Here is a 20,890-nt window from a genome sequence, read left to right as displayed (position 1 = left end):
AAAGACACCAGATAGAGTCACCTTCCCTTACTTTATTACTTCCTGTTCCCCCTTCCCCTCCCCTGAAATCAATAAACTGGTGGTGGACCTTCCAAAGTGGAGATGACGATCTAGGCACACACAGAACACTGGACACATTCCGTGACTAGACAATGGGACACAACTTCCTGCCCCCCGACCCCCCTTTTTTTTTTCATTAGTTCCCTTGTCGCAAGCAAGCAAGCAATCATACGTGTCTGTCTGTCTGTCTGTCCACCAATCTTCCTACATCATACGTGTCTATCTGTCTGTGCTCCAATCTTCCTATATCATATCTATCTTTCTTTAGTAAAGCTCTTAGCTTCCGAACTTGGGGGTTCCCGGTTCGAATCCTGGAGAAGACTGGGAATTTTAATTTCGGGATCCAGGGCCGGCCCTAGCGATTGCGGGGCCCTATGCGAAAGGGATTGCGCGGGGCCCAGTCCGGGTAGGGATAAGCGTAACGTCAAATTTAAGATTTTGTATTAGAAAATACATTTCGTCTTTGCAATAATTTTTAAAAAAAGAAAGCTGACAATGCCTTTTTTTTTTAATCGCGCGTAGGATTGACACCCAAAATGACAATTTTGTCTATTTTTCAGGAGATTTTTATGAGTTTTCATGAGATTTTCATGGCTTTTTGATATATTTTGCAATTACAGGAGATTTCCTGCATGCCCCGGATAATCAGGAGGCCGCTGAAACCCTATTATTATATATAAGTTATAATGGTTTGATGTAGTAATTGACACCTAGAATTAGCGCGGGGCTATGAAAATTGCAGTGATCTAAGGCCGCCCAGTCAGGATCTTTAGGGCGCCTCACCCCACCCAGCTCTAATGGATACCTGAAAACAAGTTAGTGAAAAAGTAGTGGCGTCCGTTGTGCTGGATACATGGCACTTTCGTTAACCGTAGGCCACAGAAACACCGTATAGATCGCAAGGTCTGGAAGAGGAACTATTCTCTCAAAATAATTGTCTACCATGTTGGCAGTGGCGTAGCTAGAGTGGGGGAGGAAGGGGAGAATTATAAAATCGGCCCCGGGCCCCCACTTGAGGGTGGCCCCAAATGAGTGTTTTTTTACATTAAAAGTTAAATACTACTCAAAATGCAAGGGCCCTCTAAGAGGTCAAGCCCCCCCCCCCACCCGGGCCCCTAAACGATGGAAAATTCCTAGCTACGCCCCTGCATGTTGGTCGACTCTAGATGTTTCATAAAGATTCCCTGCTGAAAGAAAGAGATTCTGACATCACCCTCCAACCCTACAACGGCCTTGTCTGTATCAGATATGTCAAAACGCGTAGATCGTGACGAGCTCTATACCTGATCATGTGACATTCTGCACTCTTCCTAAATCTTTCGACACGCCCCCCAAGCCTTTTTTAAAATAATTATTAATATTATTATGAAAATATTGACTTGGAAAATAAAAAAATGGGGAATTTGGCTAAAACTTCGACACGAACGCAGCGTTAATGCTAGCAATAACAGAATTGATCGTTACGATAGATTGAAGAACTGATAGAAGTTATTGGATCGTTTGGGGAATTACGTCTTTTATTACTGGAGTTAAATCCAACATGGCGCTGTCGTCTGCAAATTTGGAAACGTCATGATGTCGTCTGCTGGGTTACACATGCAGCCGGGTATGAGGAGAGGGGGGAGGGGTGAACTTTGTGGCTCGTCAGTGTCATGAGTCTGAAGATATGACATTTCGTTTCTAAGAAGTTTCGAATGAAAAAGAAAAAGTAAAGCCTACGCTAAATTTACATGACATGTAATGGGAATAATCACTGAGATAGAAAGATGTAGATCTATTTTCAGGGAAAAAAATAATATCAAAAGTGCTTAAAGACACCAAAAATATTTCAGGATTTTTTAGATAAATTAAACAATGTCAAGGTCGCCAAATTGATGTTCAATATTGACCAAAAAAAAAACATGAACTACAAACGGAAAAGGTTAGAAAATTAAATGCTGCAGTCCCGAAAAACCTACAAAAATGTTAAAATTTAGTCTCAGGAATGTCTGGACGACCAACTAGAACTTTTGTTCCGATTCTTGGAAATCCTAAGCAAGCAGCAAGCTCGAGTCTTGTTCTTCTAGGGATGTTCATTGTGAAAGAATTTTATGTTGAGCCAATTGAAATATTTTAATGTAGCTGTGATAGTCATCTGAGAATGTAGTCATAGCTAATGGTCCCAGATTTGCCTTTCATGTCATGTCTACTGTTGTATTCAAGATTTCATGGTATACAAAGTTTGTTAACTGTTGTTTTATTGATGTAATTAACAGCATTCAGCCTACACATGCTTACCATGAATGTAGCGTACTCAACTGTTACATTAATGTAATGTAATGTTTTTTTTTTGTTTGGTGTAATGCACAAATTGTAAGACAAATTTCCATACGGACAATAAAGATTATTTTTATTATGTTAGAAATGAACGAGTAGTCATTCTCTGGCGCTGCCAGGGTCGAGTTTCGCTAAAGAGAAACAAAATTCATCGTAGTCCCTTTAACAGTTTCCACTGAGGAATTTTCTGGTGATGTGGCAGGTCTGCAGCAGTACCGCCCTCTGACAGGCAACGAAGATGTTCCTAGGAATGTTAAGGGCCTCGAAGGTGTCTGTGAGGTCAGTTGTTATTATCCCCTCGGTTGATATAACAATGGGGTATATTGTTATTTTGGACAATTTCCATAGACGCTTAATCTCCAAGCCTAGGTTCCCATATTTTCTTTGTTTTTCTATCTCAGTTTTTCTTAAATTATGAGACAGTGGAACGGCGATATCGATAATGGTAGCGGTTTTTTCTTTTTTCTTATTATTATTATTATTATTATTATTATTAACTATTTATTGTTGTTCACGATGAAACAGATACATTATAAAAGGTGAAAAAATAATAAAGCTTATCAACCCTTCTTATATTCTGTACACGGATATACCAAAACGCTAGCTATGTTTAAGTTCTTTTTTCTACAATCATTGATGAAAATCTCTATTTAAACCCCCCCCCCCCCACTAAAACGTGGAATGAGGCCTAGCAGTCTCCTGCTCACTCTGAAACGAAAGCAACTTCAAAACATGGCTAAGGTTTATAGAAAAAGTCAGTCACTAAAAAAAACTCCACTTAATATCAAGACGTATGCATTTCATTCACTCACACAAATTTGATTAATTGCAGCACTAGACAAAATCATCAAGCGTCGTGTTTGCCCAAAAAGGACTCCATCTTTGTTACCTGCAAAAAAAAAAAAAAGGTGTCTGGGGTCCAGGATGAGTCTATAACCACTGATCAATCTTGCCATTCAGTCTTCCTCTTTGTTAACTGTCAGGTAGAGTTGAGCCATAGGCTCTTGAAACTCTAGGCCAGCGAAAGCGAACAAGAGCTCATTCTGACCGGCCTGATTGAACCGTGTGTTCTGTCTGGCGGAGGTTCTAGCTCGTGTCTATTTTGACGCTGTCATTTTCAGTGACAAGGTCACTCAGGACTCACCTCCGCCATTTTTTTTTAATTTTATACCGTGCGGGGCACACCATTTATGCAACAGTCCCTTGAGGAACGGCGCCTGGATTGTTGACAAGGTTGTGGGAGCTCCTTTACAACTCCGCACAGAGCCATGAGGATACTCTCGCACCCACTTAGCCACCCTAACGGGAGTCTTGTTTTGTTGCCCTTTAGCCTAATCGTTTCCTTTTACGATCATCTCCACCCCGGTGCCACTATGAGGCATGCCGGACCATTCTGTCAAATGGAGGACAGCGCTAAAGGCTTATAAAGTATGTCTGTAGTCTAGAAGTAAATTCGCGATTCTGACATCGTAATATAGCTTACAGGATTACGTTCTTGATGCCGAGTGTGATGATGTCATTTATGAAAGTTTTTTACATTGAGCACAATTAATCTCGAGCCCTTTTTACTCCAATAGTTATGACGTAATTTATTAGACAAGCTTAAGCAGAGATTCTATGCAAGGCCAAAAGACAGGAATGGAGAAAGACGGTTGACAGACAGTGTGGTGCCCCAACTGTTCAACAGACTAGGGGATAAGTGAATGTGAAGTGAATTGGTGCCCCAACTGTTCAACAGACTAAAGGATAAGTGAATGTGAAGTGAATTGGTGCCCCAACTGTTCAACAGACTAAGGGATAAGTGAATGTGAAGTGAATTGGTGCCCCAACTGTTCAACAGACTAAGGGATAAGTGAATGTGAAGTGAATTGGTACCCCAACTGTTCAACAGATTAAAGGGTAAATGAAGGTGAAATGAATTGGTGCCCCAATCGTTTAACAGATTCAAGGATAAGTGAATGTGAAGTGAATTGGTGCCCCAATCGTTTAAAAGATTCAAGGATAAGTGAAGGTGAAGTGAATTGGTGCCCCAATCGTTTAACAGTTTCAAGGATAAGTGAAGGTGAAATGAATTGGTGCCCCAATCGTTTAACAGATTCAACGATAAGTGAAGGTGAAGTGAATTGGTGCCCCAATCGTTTAACAGTTTCAAGGATAAGTGAAGGTGAAGTGAATTGGTGCCCCAATCGTTTAATAGATTCAAGGATAAGTGAAGGTGAAGTGAATTGGTGCCCCAATCGTTTAACAGATTCAAGGATAAGTGAAGGTGAAGTGAATTGGTGCCCCAATCGTTTAACAGATTCAAGGATAAGTGAAGGTGAAATGAATTGGTGCCCCAATCGTTTAACAGTTTCAAGGATAAGTGAAGGTGAAGTGAATTGGTGCCCCAATCGTTTAACAGTTTCAAGGATAAGTGAAGGTGAAATGAATTGGTGCCCCAATCGTTTAACAGATTCAAGGATAAGTGAAGGTGAAGTGAATTGGTGCCCCAATCGTTTAACAGATTCAAGGATAAGTGAAGGTGAAGTGAATTGGTGCCCCAATCGTTTAACAGATTCAAGGATAAGTGAAGGTGAAGTGAATTGGTGCCCCAATCGTTTAACAGATTCAAGGATAAGTGAAGGTGAAGTGAATTGGTGCCCCAATCGTTTAACAGTTTCAAGGATAAGTGAATGTGAAGTGAATTGGTGCCCCAATCGTTTAACAGATTCAAGGATAAGTGAAGGTGAAGTGAATTGGTGCCCCAATCGTTTAACAGATTCAAGGATAAGTGAAGGTGAAGTGAATTGGTGCCCCAATCGTTTAACAGTTTCAAGGATAAGTGAAGGTGAAGTGAATTGGTGCCCCAATCGTTTAACAGTTTCAAGGATAAGTGAAGGTGAAGTGAATTGGTGCCCCAATCGTTTAACAGATTCAAGGATAAGTGAAGGTGAAGTGAATTGGTGCCCCAATCGTTTAACAGATTCAAGGATAAGTGAAGGTGAAGTGAATTGGTGCCCCAATCGTTTAACAGATTCAAGGATAAGTGAAGGTGAAGTGAATTGGTGCCCCAATCGTTTAACAGATTCAAGGATAAGTGAAGGTGAAGTGAATTGGTGCCCCAATCGTTTAACAGTTTCAAGGATAAGTGAATGTGAAGTGAATTGGTGCCCCAATCGTTTAACAGATTCAAGGATAAGTGAAGGTGAAGTGAATTGGTGCCCCAATCGTTTAACAGATTCAAGGATAAGTGAAGGTGAAGTGAATTGGTGCCCCAATCGTTTAACAGTTTCAAGGATAAGTGAAGGTGAAGTGAATTGGTGCCCCAATCGTTTAACAGTTTCAAGGATAAGTGAAGGTGAAGTGAATTGGTGCCCCAATCGTTTAACAGATTCAAGGGAAACTACAAACCTCAGAGGAAGTCCTGTTGGCTCCTATATCTTACGGCTATAGCCAAACTTTGACTCGCGGTGCCCCAGGCTGGCACGTGTTTCACTTCAAGGCTTTAGGCCTGCAGTCATTACTCTAACTACCTTTTTTAAAACAGGCAATCTTAAAGTGGTTCGCCATCAGAAGCAGCACATTTTTTTGCATACATATTTGTAAAGATTATTTAATGTGAGCAAGATGAAAGAGAAGGTGGGGATAAGGGCAAGTCCATTAAAGATGGGGGGGGGGATGGGGCGATGGTAACAGCACATGTACCAACACCATGTCTGGTTTATGATATGTATTGCGCTATGCAGTAAGTGACTCGTGACGTCTTTATCTTTAAAGACATGCGATTTCACTTAAGATAGCTTAAAGAGTCTATGCATAAAAGTGCGAAGGCGTAGCACAATAGAAAAAAAAATATATCCTTTTAATATCAGAAATATAAAGTTTTGTGGACCAGCAATGCGAAGGAGGACAACCAAAGCAAGGGGCTTAACTCATATAATCAGCATTCTTTTGTCAATGGTTTCTGTTATAACTTACACGTATGTCGAAACACTGTATACACTTTTCAAGTCTTTGACATTTTTTTTTGGAAAAGTTTTGATGTGAACCGTCTTTTAATAAAAATAATGGCCATGTCTTAGATTCCGAAGATTAAGGATGATTGCAGTGTTTCACATGACTACGCAAACCCCAGTTGCGACCTGCATATTTTCCCGCATTTCGTGCAGACAAAGCCGTTGTCTTATTGATGTCTGTCTAGCTGTCGTGTTGAATTAGTGGTGCAATAAGCGAGTTCAGAGACACACGAATTTACAAGAAGATAAAAGAACTTGTTTTAAAAAAAAAAGTGTTACCGGGAAATAGAGGAAGTGGGGGGGGGGGGTACTTTTGATGTCGAGGGTAACTGTGCGTTAACTAGAGGGGGGGGGGTGCTACTAGGAATGATAGGCAGTCAGAACACTTATTAAATAACTGGATAGCTATAAATAATACAGTGGCGTAGCATCCATGGCGCGAAAGGGTTCAACGAACCCGAGCCCAGGACCAACAGGGGCCCATAAGGGCACTTTAAAAAATTGAAAACAAAATGTGTCGAATGCAGTAATTCAAATCTATTAAGTTCATATATATTTTTATTACCATTCCTAATGTTGTTATATTATAGGCCCAATCTCTAACAAAAATAGAAGAGATATAAAAAACTAACAAATCGATGTAAATCTCATTAGTAACATGCAACAAACCTTCGTTTTTCGGTCTTCGCAAAAAATTAACATTTCGATGTCATGAGTCACTGTAGAACGCAGGAAAAACGCCAAGCGTTAGAACTCGGTCCTGGATCCAGCGTGGAGAGCTTGATGCGTCCTCTCAGAGTTCTCATTTATTTTTATCATAATCTTAGGGAGGGGGGGCCCAATATCATATTCTTGAACCCGGGCCCAACGATCACCTTGCTACGCCACTGCTATAATACAACACCCTCGCAAGACATAATGGTTAACATGTCTCTAAAGTAAGATCTCAGCTTCCGGTATGTTAAGAGTTACATTGTAGTGGGACAAATGTCTGTTTTTGTCTATATTTTAAATTATATCTAAACATAATTCGACTTATCTACTGTTATGGTATGTGCAGGCTTGTAAGTATTGGCTGACTAATCATGAGTTAGACTATGATGAAGTTTATAAATGGGAGTGATCGACTGATGGATGTCAGCTGACAGGAAAGAAAGGCAGAAGGATGTGTGATGTTTGGAGTTTTGAAAAGAGTTGCTGTTTGTTACAATTGTTTGTTTTATTATTACATTAGTGTTGCTACAGATCTATCTACATTGGAATTTAACGCTGTGTATATTACACTAGTGTTGCTACAGATCTATCTACATTGGAATTGAATGCTGTGTATATTACGCTAGTGTTGCTACAGATCTATCTACATTGGAATTGAACGCTGTGTATATTACACTAGTGTTGCTACAGATCTATCTACACTAGAATTTAACGCTGTGTATATTACACTAGTGTTGTTACAGATCTATCTACATTGGAATTAAACGCTGTGTATATTACACTAGTGTTGCTACAGATCTATCTACATTGGAATTGAATGCTGTGTATATTACACTAGTGTTGATACAGATCTATCTACATTGGAATTGAATGCTGTGTATATTACAATAGTGTTGATACAGATCTATCTACATTGGAATTGAATGCTGTGTATATTACACTAGTGTTGCTACAGATCTATCTACATTGGAATTGAATGCTGTGTATATTACACTAGTGTTGCTACAGATCTATCTACATTGGAATTGAATGCTGTGTATATTACGCTAGTGTTGCTATAGATCTATCTATATTGGAATTGAATGCTGTGTATATTACACTAGTGTTGCTACAGATCTATCTACATTGGAATTGAATGCTGTGTATATTACGCTAGTGTTGCTATAGATCTATCTACATTGGAATTGAATGCTGTGTATATTACACTAGTGTTGCTACAGATCTATCTACATTGGAATTGAATGCTGTGTATATTACGCTAGTGTTGCTATAGATCTATCTACATTGGAATTGAATGCTGTGTATATTACACTAGTGTTGCTACAGATCTATCTACATTGGAATTGAATGCTGTGTATATTACACTAGTGTTGCTACAGATCTATCTACATTGGAATTGAATGTTGTGTATATTACACTAGTGTTGCTACAGATCTATCTACATTGGAATTGAATGCTGTGTATATTACACTAGTGTTGCTACAGATCTATCTACATTGGAATTGAATGCTGTGTATATTACACTAGTGTTGCTACAGATCTATCTACATTGGAATTGAATGCTGTGTATATTACACTAGTGTTGCTACAGATCTATCTACATTGGAATTGAATGCTGTGTATATTACGCTAGTGTTGCTATAGATCTATCTATATTGGAATTGAATGCTGTGTATATTACACTAGTGTTGCTACAGATCTATCTACATTGGAATTGAATGCTGTGTATATTACGCTAGTGTTGCTATAGATCTATCTACATTGGAATTGAATGCTGTGTATATTACACTAGTGTTGCTACAGATCTATCTACATTGGAATTGAATGCTGTGTATATTACGCTAGTGTTGCTATAGATCTATCTACATTGGAATTGAATGCTGTGTATATTACACTAGTGTTGCTACAGATCTATCTACATTGGAATTGAATGCTGTGTATATTACACTAGTGTTGCTACAGATCTATCTACATTGGAATTGAATGCTGTGTATATTACACTAGTGTTGCTACAGATCTATCTACATTGGAATTGAATGCTGTGTATATTACACTAGTGTTGCTACAGATCTATCTACATTGGAATTGAATGCTGTGTATATTACACTAGTGTTGCTACAGATCTATCTACATTGGAATTGAATGCTGTGTATATTACGCTAGTGTTGCTATAGATCTATCTACATTGGAATTGAATGCTGTGTATATTACGCTAGTGTTGCTATAGATCTATCTACATTGGAATTGAATGCTGTGTATATTACACTAGTGTTGCTACAGATCTATCTGTGGGAAGCGTGGTCGAGAGGCCAAGTGCGCTTGAACTAGGACCTAGAAGGGGGCTCGAGGTTCGACTCGGGCAGAGTTGTGTTTACTGGGCGCCTAAAGGCAGCACGGCAAACCAACTCCTAGATACCCCCCCCCCCACTGATCCACAAATGAGATTGGACCAAAGCGCTCTGAGCATGCTATAAAAGCTATAATAATATCTACATTGGAATTGAACGCTTCGTTTATTACGTTAAATACAATTTTGTCTAAAAAGAAATTTGTTCACAATTTGTTATCAAGCTTATATCAAGTCAGTAGGGCAAGGTGGCTTAGCGGTTAGATGCTTGGCGTCAGAACCTGGGGGTCTTTGGTTCGAATCTCTATGAAGACTGTGATTATTTGCGACTAAAGATGACACATTTACCATTCACTAATTAGGCAATATTCGTCCATTGAAAGAGAGCTGCTAGAAACTAGTGATAGTGTGTTGGCAGAAAAAACAAAAATAACGTAAAATTCCTTTGTACTATTTTGTTGTCAAGTGGATTTGTTTTTCGAATCAGTAGTACTTTAACAATGAATACAAATATTCTAAAGCAGTGATGCCCAATCAAATTCTACTTGCGGGCTATTTAAATTTCTGACTCTCATGTCGCGGGCCACATGAACGGAAATGCGCACGAAAAAAAAACGAAATGAAATTTACCTGAATTTGAGACTATTTGATTAGAAACCCGTGGATCTAGTAGTTACATAAGAAATTGGATATCTGAAGTGATTTTTTCACGCATCAGAAAATGGCTTAATTTCTGTGCTTACAATAAAAGCAACATGGAAGCTAGTTTTACCACCAACTCATTTTCTTGTCGCTTATTTTGCTAAATATTTCCATCGATCTCCAATCTGTAGGCGTAGTTTAACAATCTTTTTATTCGCGGCTCAAACCAAGAATGCCGTCATATTTGTTGTGTTTGATAATGAGGTTTATATATTGTTCTTTTTTTAAACAGGCACACTTTCTTTACAAGTGAGGCCCAACATTATTTGACCTTTTTTTTTTTGGAGGGGTGTGTCTACACTTTTTGCCGACATCTCGGCGGGCCGGATGGAACCAAGTCGCGGGCCCAATATGGCCCGCGGGCCGTATTTTGGGCATCACTGTTCTAGAGATAAATAATCACCCTTTGTGTCAGGATTTTGTGATTTTACCATCCCAAAAGAGATACAGACCCCAACAGCAAAGACAAACAGACACAAACACTCTTTTGTTCCCCTGGCAATCAAATCATTAATACAAATCAATCAATCTGATATAAACTTTTCGCATGTAAATTATGAGTGAGTCTGGTGTGAATGTACATTTTGGTTTTCTTTAATTATAATGTTATGTTTGAAGTAATGCACAAATTGTAAGACAAATGTCCTTATGGTTAATAAGGATTATTATTATTATTAATATATTTTTTCTATTATTTTTATTACTATTATTATTTCCAATAAAATCGTCTGTTAGCTATTTCATTTCGTTTATATCTTTTTATTGGAGGGCGTCATATATCCTAGCTACGCCACTGACAACAACCGTGTATATATGAAAATATATGTGTTGGGAGTATTGCTAGGTTGAACACATTGTGAACAAGTTCAGAGACGGGCATAAAGATACACACACACACACACACACACACACAGAGAAGGAAAGAGAATGAAAAAAAATGAAAAAAAAATGCAGTAAAGGGGAGGTTAGAATGAGACAAAGAAGGCTTTATTCCAACTGCGAACTTCCTGAAAATTGTTGTATCTGGTGTAGAGGACCAGATTTCAGAAAGACACTTATACAGAATTGAGTCTAAATAGTGTCTAAATAGTGTCTGTCTAGAATAAAATTTAAAAAAAAATGAATATTAATGGCCAAGGAACGGCATAATTTTAAATCTCACTTTGATGTATTTGCGTAATTGTGAGTTTTCGATCCTCATTATTTACCTCATTATGCCAGACCTTCGAAGTATCTTTCAAATTAATGGACACAGTGGCGTCACTAATGCGGTGCGGAGGTGCGTGCGGCACCGGGTGACACCGATCCAAGTGACCCTTACTGAATGGACAATGTATTTTTAAAAATTGTTGTATCTCTGCCCCTGCACCAGCGTTTTATGTCGCGCACCAGCGTTTTATGTTGCGCACCAGCGTTTTATGTTGCGCACCAGCGTTTTATGTTGCGCACTGTTTGGAACGGGAAAAGAACGCAAGGTAGTGTTTCGTTAACCTTCACCTTAATGGAACACTTCGCACATTTTGAGGACTTAGCGGAACACTTTGCACATTTTGAGGACTTAGCGGAACACTTTGCACATTTTGAGGACTTAGCGGAACACTTTGCACATTTTGAGTACTTAGCGGAACACTTTGCATATTTTGAGTACTTAGCGGAACACTTCGCACATTTTGAGGACTTAGCGGAACACTTTGCACATTTTGAGTACTTTGCGGAATGTCAGGGAGAGGTATGGCGAGAATGAATGTTAGTTTGATATTTTGGTATGATTGTTATATCCCCTTGTTATGAATGCAAAGTGTTGCACGTGTTGTGATCTGAGTGATTAAGTCTTCGTTGAATGTGCGAGAGAGTGTGTTAAGTCAGTAAGGTCTCGCTCCCGGTCCAGGAAGGTTGGATAGTAGCTTCCTGGACTGGTGTTTGTTTAAGTAATATTTATTGTGCATTATCTGAGCTATATTGGATATTAAAATTTCATTGTTATATTCTTGGAGATCTAGAGTTGGAGTTGATGTGTATCTAGTGGTAACTGTTCTTATTTGAGTAACTAAGCAAGAATTAAGTAATTGTAATTGAGTATTGAAGAATGTAAGAATCAAGTAATATTTGTTCGTATAAGTGAAAACCCTAGAGAGCTAAGTTAAGCAACAAGACAAGAGACAAGCAGCATATATATGTAAATTGAACCCCTGACACGGAACACTTCGCACGTTTTGAGTACTTAGCGGAACACTTCGCACATTTTGAGTACTTAGCGGAACACTTCGCACATTTTGAGTACTTAGCAGAACACTTCGCACATTTTGAGTACTTTTCGAAACACTTCGCACATTTTGAGTACTTAGCGGAACACTTCGCACATTTTGAGTACTTAGCGGAACACTTCGCACATTTTGAGGACTTAGCGGAACACTTCGCACATTTTGAGTACTTAGCGGAACACTTCGCACATTTTGAGGACTTAGCGGAACACTTTGTTAATTTTTTTTTTAGAGTGGTTAATTCACTTGGTGGTCTTCTAGTTAATTATTCGAGCAGTTCGTAGAACACCAATTCAGGCCTCGCGGTACACTAGGGTTCCGCGGAACACAGTTTGGGAATCAATGACGGAAGATTTAGTAAGGAAAAAAGAAAAGAAATTTGTATTCTAAATGACTTCGTTCTGCCTGGTAACTCTTTGTTTGGTGACTGTCCCGTGACCCTGGATGAAGAACGTATATACCTTTAGCGATAACTTGTTTTAAATCTTTAATTTTTGTCAAGAGCATGATTTTATTTCCTGATAATTAATAACCAAACGGTAGTAATTATTTTGTTGCTTTTTTTGGATTAACAACAAATGTACACTTTTAGTTGGGGCACGGTGGCTGAGTGGTAAAGCGCATCGCTTCCAAAGGGAGGGCTCTCGGGTTCTAGATTCTTTGTTATTGGGGATTTCAAATATCTGGATTTTTAGGACGCCCCTGAGTCCATCAAACTCTAATGTACCTTAGATTAGTTGGGGAAAGTAAAGGATGGTTGGTCGTTGTGCTGGCCACATAACACCCTTGATACCTTTCGGACATATAAACAGATGGCCTATAGAACCAGAAGTTCTGAAAGGAAATTTTACTAGCTTGTTCCCTTCGTTCGTTAGTCGTCTTAACTCTTTCTCTCCTAACCGACGATACAAACGTTAATTCCATCAGAATGTGGTAAATAATTTCGGAGAGAAAAGAGTTAAATGCCTTTTGGCTTACGTTCCCAACGCCATCATTTAATTATTCAGATGATTGATCAGCTCAATTTTAACTAGAATTTACCTCTACTTCAGTCAGATCAGTCAGATCTTCTTGTGATATATTCATACAAAATGACTCTGTAAGTCTACATGAGAAGCTAAACCAAGGGGTTACTGGGTCTAGCCAGTTCGCTCACTGCCCAACGCCTTGTCTATAAAAATATGAACCTTTGTCAACTTCTACTCTATTCATGTCAGAGAGTGTTTTGGAGTGTTGGTTGGATGCCAGCAAAAAGTTTGTATGACCCGGGTGTCATGTGTGGATTGATGGTAATGTTCAAAGAAATCCAAGTCTGGTAGTTCAAAGAGTGCGCATGCGTCAAAGAGCATAACTAGAACAAGCAACTTGCTTGGTAAAAACAAGGGGGGGGGGGGGGAATATGACATTGACTTTTGATGTCATGAGAGAAAAATGAAAAGTCAACTCGGGTAGATGAACTTAGACCGGAAGTGTACACTAACTTAACTCTTTCTCTCCGTAAATATTTACCACATTCTGGTGGAAACAACGCTGGTATCGTCAGTTAGGAGAGAAAGAGTTAAGAAACCTCTATGTCTTGAACTTGTTCATTTTTGTTCTTCCGGTAGCGAATGGAGTAATCGGGAATACTCGGTGTGACGTCACAGTCTCCGAAATTTCATTTTGATTGCTTTCAGTTTGCTCGGGGCCTTTGTACATTTATTACTGGAGACGTTCATACATAGCGGGAAAAACTATAAAAACAAGGTTACAACGACAGTTTGTGTGAAAACACAAACTCAAAATCGGCCCCCCGAAGTGGTCCACCCAGGCAGTTAAAAAAAAAAAAAAAAGAAATATTTCAGAAATATTATCACAATGAAATTCAATCAAAGGCAAATGACAGAGAAAAATGGAGAAAGAAGATTGACAGATCCTGTGTGGTGCTCCAACGGTTCAGCAGATTAAGGGATAGGTCAAAGTGAATGTGAAGTTAGATGTGAGCCTGGCCAAAATGATGTCTTATAATGATTATCTAAATCTAAATGATCTGATAGTTTTGTAAAGGATCAATCTCTTAGTCAAAGAAAATAACACATTTACATTTGTTGTTGTGGAGCATTGAAATTTCGATAATACGAAAAACTACTTATTCATTGTAGTTTTAAATTATGTTTTACATATGTGCATATTAAATAGATTTTTTTTCTTAAAAAAAAAAAGATTAAAAAAAAATGTTATAAATAGTAGGACAGACCTTATTTAACTTAGTAAAAAAGTATAGAATAGTAAAAAAAATCTAAAACCGTTTGCATAAATGTGTTAAAAATATGGTAAGTTTACAGCTCCCTTACTAAACAGCACCCAGTGTTTGTTACTATTAATAGGGATAGTTGTACATATGGTGTATTGTTATGAAAAAACTGCTTGCATAATTGTTTTTAAAAATTAGCTTTTTCCCTTTCAAAAAAACAAAAAGTAGCCGTTGCATCAGAACTTTGAATGGTCTTAAAATACTATAATGGTGGATTTTCAATATCTTTTCTAGTTTACGCGATTTAAACGGGACGACGGACAGACACACCACACAAAACTAATAGAGTCTTTTCCCCTTTCTAGGGCCGCTAAAAAAAGCAAGTTTTCTGGTGTATGCGGTGTACAAAATAATGAAATGATTTTTGGCTCTATTTTTTTTTTAAAAAAAAAAGATAAATTATAATTTTTTTTTACACTTTTAGGACTAGATCTAGACTTCTGATTTATAACTCTTAAGATCTAGTCTAGATTTAGATCTACTTCTAGATCTAAAATCTAGATGTAATCTATATTAGAATTACGTAAAATATAAGCGAAACTTAGATAATCCATCAATAACCTGATAGCAACTCTAAATTCAATAAGCACCACAATTTTTGGTACACTACGACTAACTATGCCATATTTTTTGTTAACTATTTTATAGCCAAATTAATTTTCTTTTTAAACATTTTTTTTTATTTGAAAAAAATATGACGGTCAAACTAAATTTTCCCCTTCTGGCCAACGAGCTAGTAATTTTTTTCTAAGCAATATACACCAAATGTTAAATATCTAGGAAAATCGTTTCAGATGATTTTGAGATCCGTGTTCAGGTTCCTGGTTTCGTTTTCAACCCTCCTTCCACCCTGCATGAAGTTGTGACTTGAATAGAGGCATTGTAAAACATTTGTATAGGGTCGAATAGGTAAAGCGGTTGTATTAAATTGTAAATAAAGTGCATATGTTTCTTACGATCTGAAACACTTCAATACCATACAGAAATGGTTCAAATCAACGTTGGGAGAGTCGTTACGGAGTCAAAGAGTTAAGAAATTAACTTTTTTGGTTAGTTCGATGTAATGTGTTTACTATTTTTATGCAAAAAAAAATGGAATGTTAGCACAACGCATTTAATGGAAGTCGGTCCCACTGTACCCGACCCCCAATCTTAGAAGAGGATGTTTGAAAACCTAATTATGTTAAAACTGTTTCACACATGGTCTCAAACAACAGACTTAAGCCAAATATTTTAACAGTGGCGACGCTAGTAGATGTAAAGGGGGGTACCAATCGCACAGTGTGATACCGACCCAAGTAACGCGTCTGTTTGCTACGTCTGAACCATAGACTTATATCTACTACTTTAGACTGGACATGGCGATTTCTTAGCACTACAAAAATTGTCGTGAAAATTTAAAGTTTCTTTTAAAATAAAGTCGCTGCTTGAATTTTGTTAGTTAAAACTAAAAATATTGTTCAAATAAATACCAAGACAAACTTCCTTACCTGGGTAGATGTTCGTAGTGCAATTCGATGTCTGGCAATAGCGAACTTAGTAACATAGATCCAAATGTTAAATATAAATCAATACGACTTTTCGTTTCAAACACAGGACCGTAGAAACAAACACACATGTGTAGTAAATAACACAGTGTTTATAAATAATGCTAAGGACAGTTTGCGTTAAGTTTGTATATAGGACAATTTTTCATTTGCACTTATTTATAATAATATACTTCCCATAGGAAAGTAAAATTGTTTTTCTATTTAGTTTTCAACGGAATTAATAAAGTATTAAATGGGTTTCTAAAATGTGAATAAATTAAATAAATAAATGAAAACTTAGAAGCGCCAGTGAGTTAGTGTTGGCGTGCTAAGAAAGTATAAATAATAATCCAGTCGTCTGCAGTTCACGGTTGTGGAGAGTTGTCGGCCCCTAGCAGACGAATATCAAGGTTTGGCGGGTGGCTGTGTGGAAAGTGTGGGAGAAACAAGGAAATACTTAGTGAAGTAAGGGTGGGGGAGAGAGGGGTGTGTGAAGCAGTATGAATGGAAGTTGGGACATAGAGAGAGAGAGAGAGAGAGAGAGGGAGAGAGAGAGGGAGAGAGTTGGAAAGAAGGGCATTCACACTCCTACACTTAGAGCTTATTAAGAGACGGCCAACTAATTTGTGCCTTTATACCCAGATTTTTATTTCTAGTTGTTTTTTTACACATGTTTTATAATCCCAGATTTTTTTATACCGATTTTATATACACAGTTTATTAAAACCAGATTTTTATACCAATATTTATTATACCCAGATTTTTATATCCATACTTTTTTTATATCCAGATTTTTTATACTCAGATTTTTTTACCAAAATTTTGTATACCCATATTTTTCACACCTAGATTTTTGGTCTGCCAAATACGAGGTGTATGCCAAAACAGATGACAGTTTCTTGCCTTCCTTACCCTGGGCACTCATGTCCGATAAAAATGGCCGAAGCGCAAGTATGGTCAGATGTAGTACAATACAGATCATCTGTTTCTTTGGCCAAAGGTTAACTAGCAGGATGTCATGTGGCCAGCACAACGACCAACTGCCTTTACTTTCCCCCAATTTAAGTCGGGTACCCATTAGTGGACTCAGGGGCTACCTAAATATCTTCACTGAGATTCTAACCCAGGACCCCATGTTCTGGGGCCAGGCGCTTAGCCATTCAGCCACCGTGCCCCAATACATTTTATAGGCGTGCGTAGTGATAGTTGCTTACACTCCTTTTTTTTTTTTTCTCTTATGTCTGATAAAACTGTCAAAAATTAGGTACAGACAGAAATGAATAACTTTCAAAACAATAAAGAAAAAGAATTCTAGTAAGCATGTGGTTAGCGTCCCCAGAAGCCGACACCCTGACAAAGCTTATCACTCCGTAGCCCAGGATCAAGCACTAACAGTTCTGCCCTTCCAATAACCCGAAAATTAATACAACAGGTGGCAATTGAAAACGAAGAAGTGCCGCCTCTCCAGTAAACAGCTTAGAGAATAGTCCGACTTCATCAAAATCGTCAGTTCGTAATGAAACAAATTAAATTAATGAAATTACAGAGAGGTGGAAGATCGATGCTGTCAAGGTGCAAGAGACTTAATTTTTTTAACGAGCGTTCGCAACTAACTTAAGCTTTTAACTGCTTGATGCTGTCCCTGGTCAAAGTGACAGGCACAAGTTGCGCTCGTTAAGATACATGCGTCCAGTGTAATGGAATACTGCTGGGGTGGATAAGGACGTGAGGATGGTGGCAGTTAAAGGCCAATTACTCTTAAACGTTTCCTTGATACATTTATAAGGCTTTGAAAAAGATTGAAGTGTCAAAGGCCTAAAAGCTTAAACAGTATCAGTAAAAAAAAAGTAAAGTTCCCTCTTCAGACCTTGCGATCTATAAGGTCACCATCCATGGTTCATAGTAAAATCAAAGTTTCTCTTTCAGACCTTGCGATCTATAGGGCAGATGTTCATGGTTCATAGTAAAATCAAAGTTTCTCTTTCAGACCTTGCGATCTATAGAGCAGGTGTTCATGGTTCATAGTAAAATCAAAGTTTCTCTTTCAGACCTTGCGATCTATAGGGCAGATGTTCATGGTTCATAGTAAAATCAAAGTTTCTCTTTCAGACCTTGCGATCTATAGGGCAGATGTTCATGGTTCATAGTAAAATCAAAGTTTCTCTTTCAGACCTTGCGATCTATAGGGCAGATGTTCATGGTTCATAGTAAAATCAAAGTTTCTCTTTCAGACCTTGCGATCTATAGGGCAGATGTTCATGGTTCATAGTAAAATCAAAGTTTCTCTTTCAGACCTTGCGATCTATAGGGCAGATGTTCATGGTTCATAGTAAAATCAAAGTTTCTCTTTCAGACCTTGCGATCTATAGAGCAGATGTTCATGGTTCATAGTAAAATCAAAGTTTCTCTTTCAGACCTTGCGATCCATAGAGCAGATGTTCATGGTTCATAGTAAAATCAAAGTTTCTCTTTCAGACCTTGCGATCTATAGGGCAGATGTTCATGGTTCATAGTAAAATCAAAGTTTCTCTTTCAGACCTTGCGATCTATAGAGCAGATGTTCATGGTTCATAGTAAAATCAAAGTTTCTCTTTCAGACCTTGCGATCTATAGAGCAGATGTTCATGGTTCATAGTAAAATCAAAATTTCTCTTTCAGACCTTGCGATCTATAGGGCAGATGTTCATGGTTCATAGTAAAATCAAAGTTTCTCTTTCAGACCTTGCGATCTGATGTTAAGGTCAACTGTTTCTTTTGAAAATGATAAACGAGCAGGGTGTCATGTGGCCACCACAAAGACAACTGCTTTGGCTTTCCCAAACTAAAGTCAGGTAGCCATTAGAGTTGGCAGGACGCAGAGACGCTCTATATAACTATCAATTTAAATTCCGATTCTTCACCGAGATTACAACCCAGGATTTCAGGTTCATAGTTTATGGTTCAAAGCTGTACTTTAATTATTTTGTTACAATCGAAGCCAAATGTTTGATGACATTCAAGGAGTTCTACAAGACGAAAGTATTTTAAAGTTTTTGTCATGTATTATGTCATGTATTATGTCATGTATTATGTCATGTATCATGTCATGTATTATGTCATGTATCATGTCATGTATCATGTCATGTATTATGTCATGTATCATGTCATGTACCATGTCATGTATCATGTCATGTATCATGTCATGTATCATGTCATGTATCATGTCATGTATCATGTCATGTATCATGTCATGTACCATGTCATGTATCATGTCATGTATCATATCATGTATCATGTCATGTATTATGTCATGTATTATGTCATGTATTATGTCATGTATGTCTGTTGACTTTTCCTCCAAGCCAATCCCAATTTCCTGAAATGTCTCCCTATTGTTGTCTGGCCACGTGACAGAAACTTGTGTTCAAGTCTTCCAAGCAGACGTGCATTGAGCCATATAAAAAAATAAGTCTTAGGTAAAACAATACATTAAGCCTTTTCTGGCGATAATTTTTACCCTTTGAAACCTCGAGTTGATTTTTAATACCTGAAAGAGTACTGAAGAAACATGCGTTCTTTGCTTTTTTTTTTTATTTCTTATTTGGGTCACATATTTATGCAATCAGGCTTGAACTTATCCAGAGTAAATTAAGAAATACACTTATTGACTTGAGCAGCCAAGCTGATGTGCTCATGTGGTATAAGCAAAGACTTGTTAACAACAATTGTACATTTCAAGATCTTTTAATGACACCTTTTTTATATTACCTAACTTTTTTTTCTATTATTAAAACTAATATTATCTTGTAATAAGCCTATGTGTGATACAAAGTTTTATTTGATGTTCTGTGGCATTTTACGTCTTGGGAGACTATCCTTTCCCTTTGCAACTTCTTGTGTAACTAAAGAGGCCAATCCTTGATACACAGCTGCGGTCGCAGGTTGGGTATATGTGATCACCAGGCGCCGTTGCATTATCACCCTTCTTTCTGCTTCTGTTGTGTATGACATCTGCAATCCGGGACCCTTCCTTTATGCTCTCTCTCCATGTGGATCTATCCAGTGTCACCTCTTCCCAGCTGCCAGTGTCGATTTTGAAGAGATTCATGTCGCGTTTGCATACATCCGTATAATGTAAGAGTGGGCGACCAGCGGCTCTCCTGCCTTCAATTAGATCGCCATGCCATACAGAATGTCTTGTGGAAGTCGACAGCTAGTGTAACTAAGACATGTTTAGCAAAGATAAGTATATCATTTTCCTTTTAACTCTATTTCTATATAAGGATATATATAGTTGAGGCTTTTTTCAACTTCAATTATATTTAATTTGTTTCTTTTTGCTGACGATTTTGGCGACCACTGGCCTTCTTTGTTTGCATTCAAGGGGCTCACCATACCATTAAGTATAATAGCGTAGTGTCTCATAAATGTGCATTTTTTTTAGGGCTAAATATAACTATTATAATACAGACAGCGACACTTTAGCTACTGGTTTTAAAATCTTCCCTTGTTAATATGGTATATTCAGTTGAGTTGTACATTACAATAATTTTGAAATGGCTCATCACGTCCTGTTTTAATGCATTGAGGCTATGTTTGAGGTATGAGTATGATTTAGCTGCCATTAACGGATACTTTTTTTTTTTCGTTTTACAGGAGTACCCGTGGTGACTCTATCAGAACATATAGTAAGC

General features: G+C 37.9%; 1 protein-coding gene across 2 annotated transcripts in view; it reads right to left on the bottom strand.

Moving 5' to 3' along the window:
- The window catches only part of LOC106063694 (FMRFamide receptor-like), a 141,034-nt gene extending 124,397 nt beyond the window's left edge, over nt 1-16,637 (bottom strand). For both annotated transcript variants that reach the window (XM_056037049.1, XM_056037047.1), the window contains exon 1: nt 16,179-16,637. The gene's annotated coding sequence lies outside the window, so the exon portion shown is untranslated. The remainder of the gene's footprint in view (nt 1-16,178) is intronic.
- Between the last annotated feature and the right edge of the window lie 4,253 nt (nt 16,638-20,890).

This window comes from Biomphalaria glabrata, chromosome 7 (assembly GCF_947242115.1).
Source record: "Biomphalaria glabrata chromosome 7, xgBioGlab47.1, whole genome shotgun sequence".
NCBI lineage: Eukaryota > Metazoa > Mollusca > Gastropoda > Planorbidae > Biomphalaria > Biomphalaria glabrata.
Note: the sequence above shows the minus strand (reverse complement) of the source record. Positions and strands in the feature narration are given on the sequence as shown.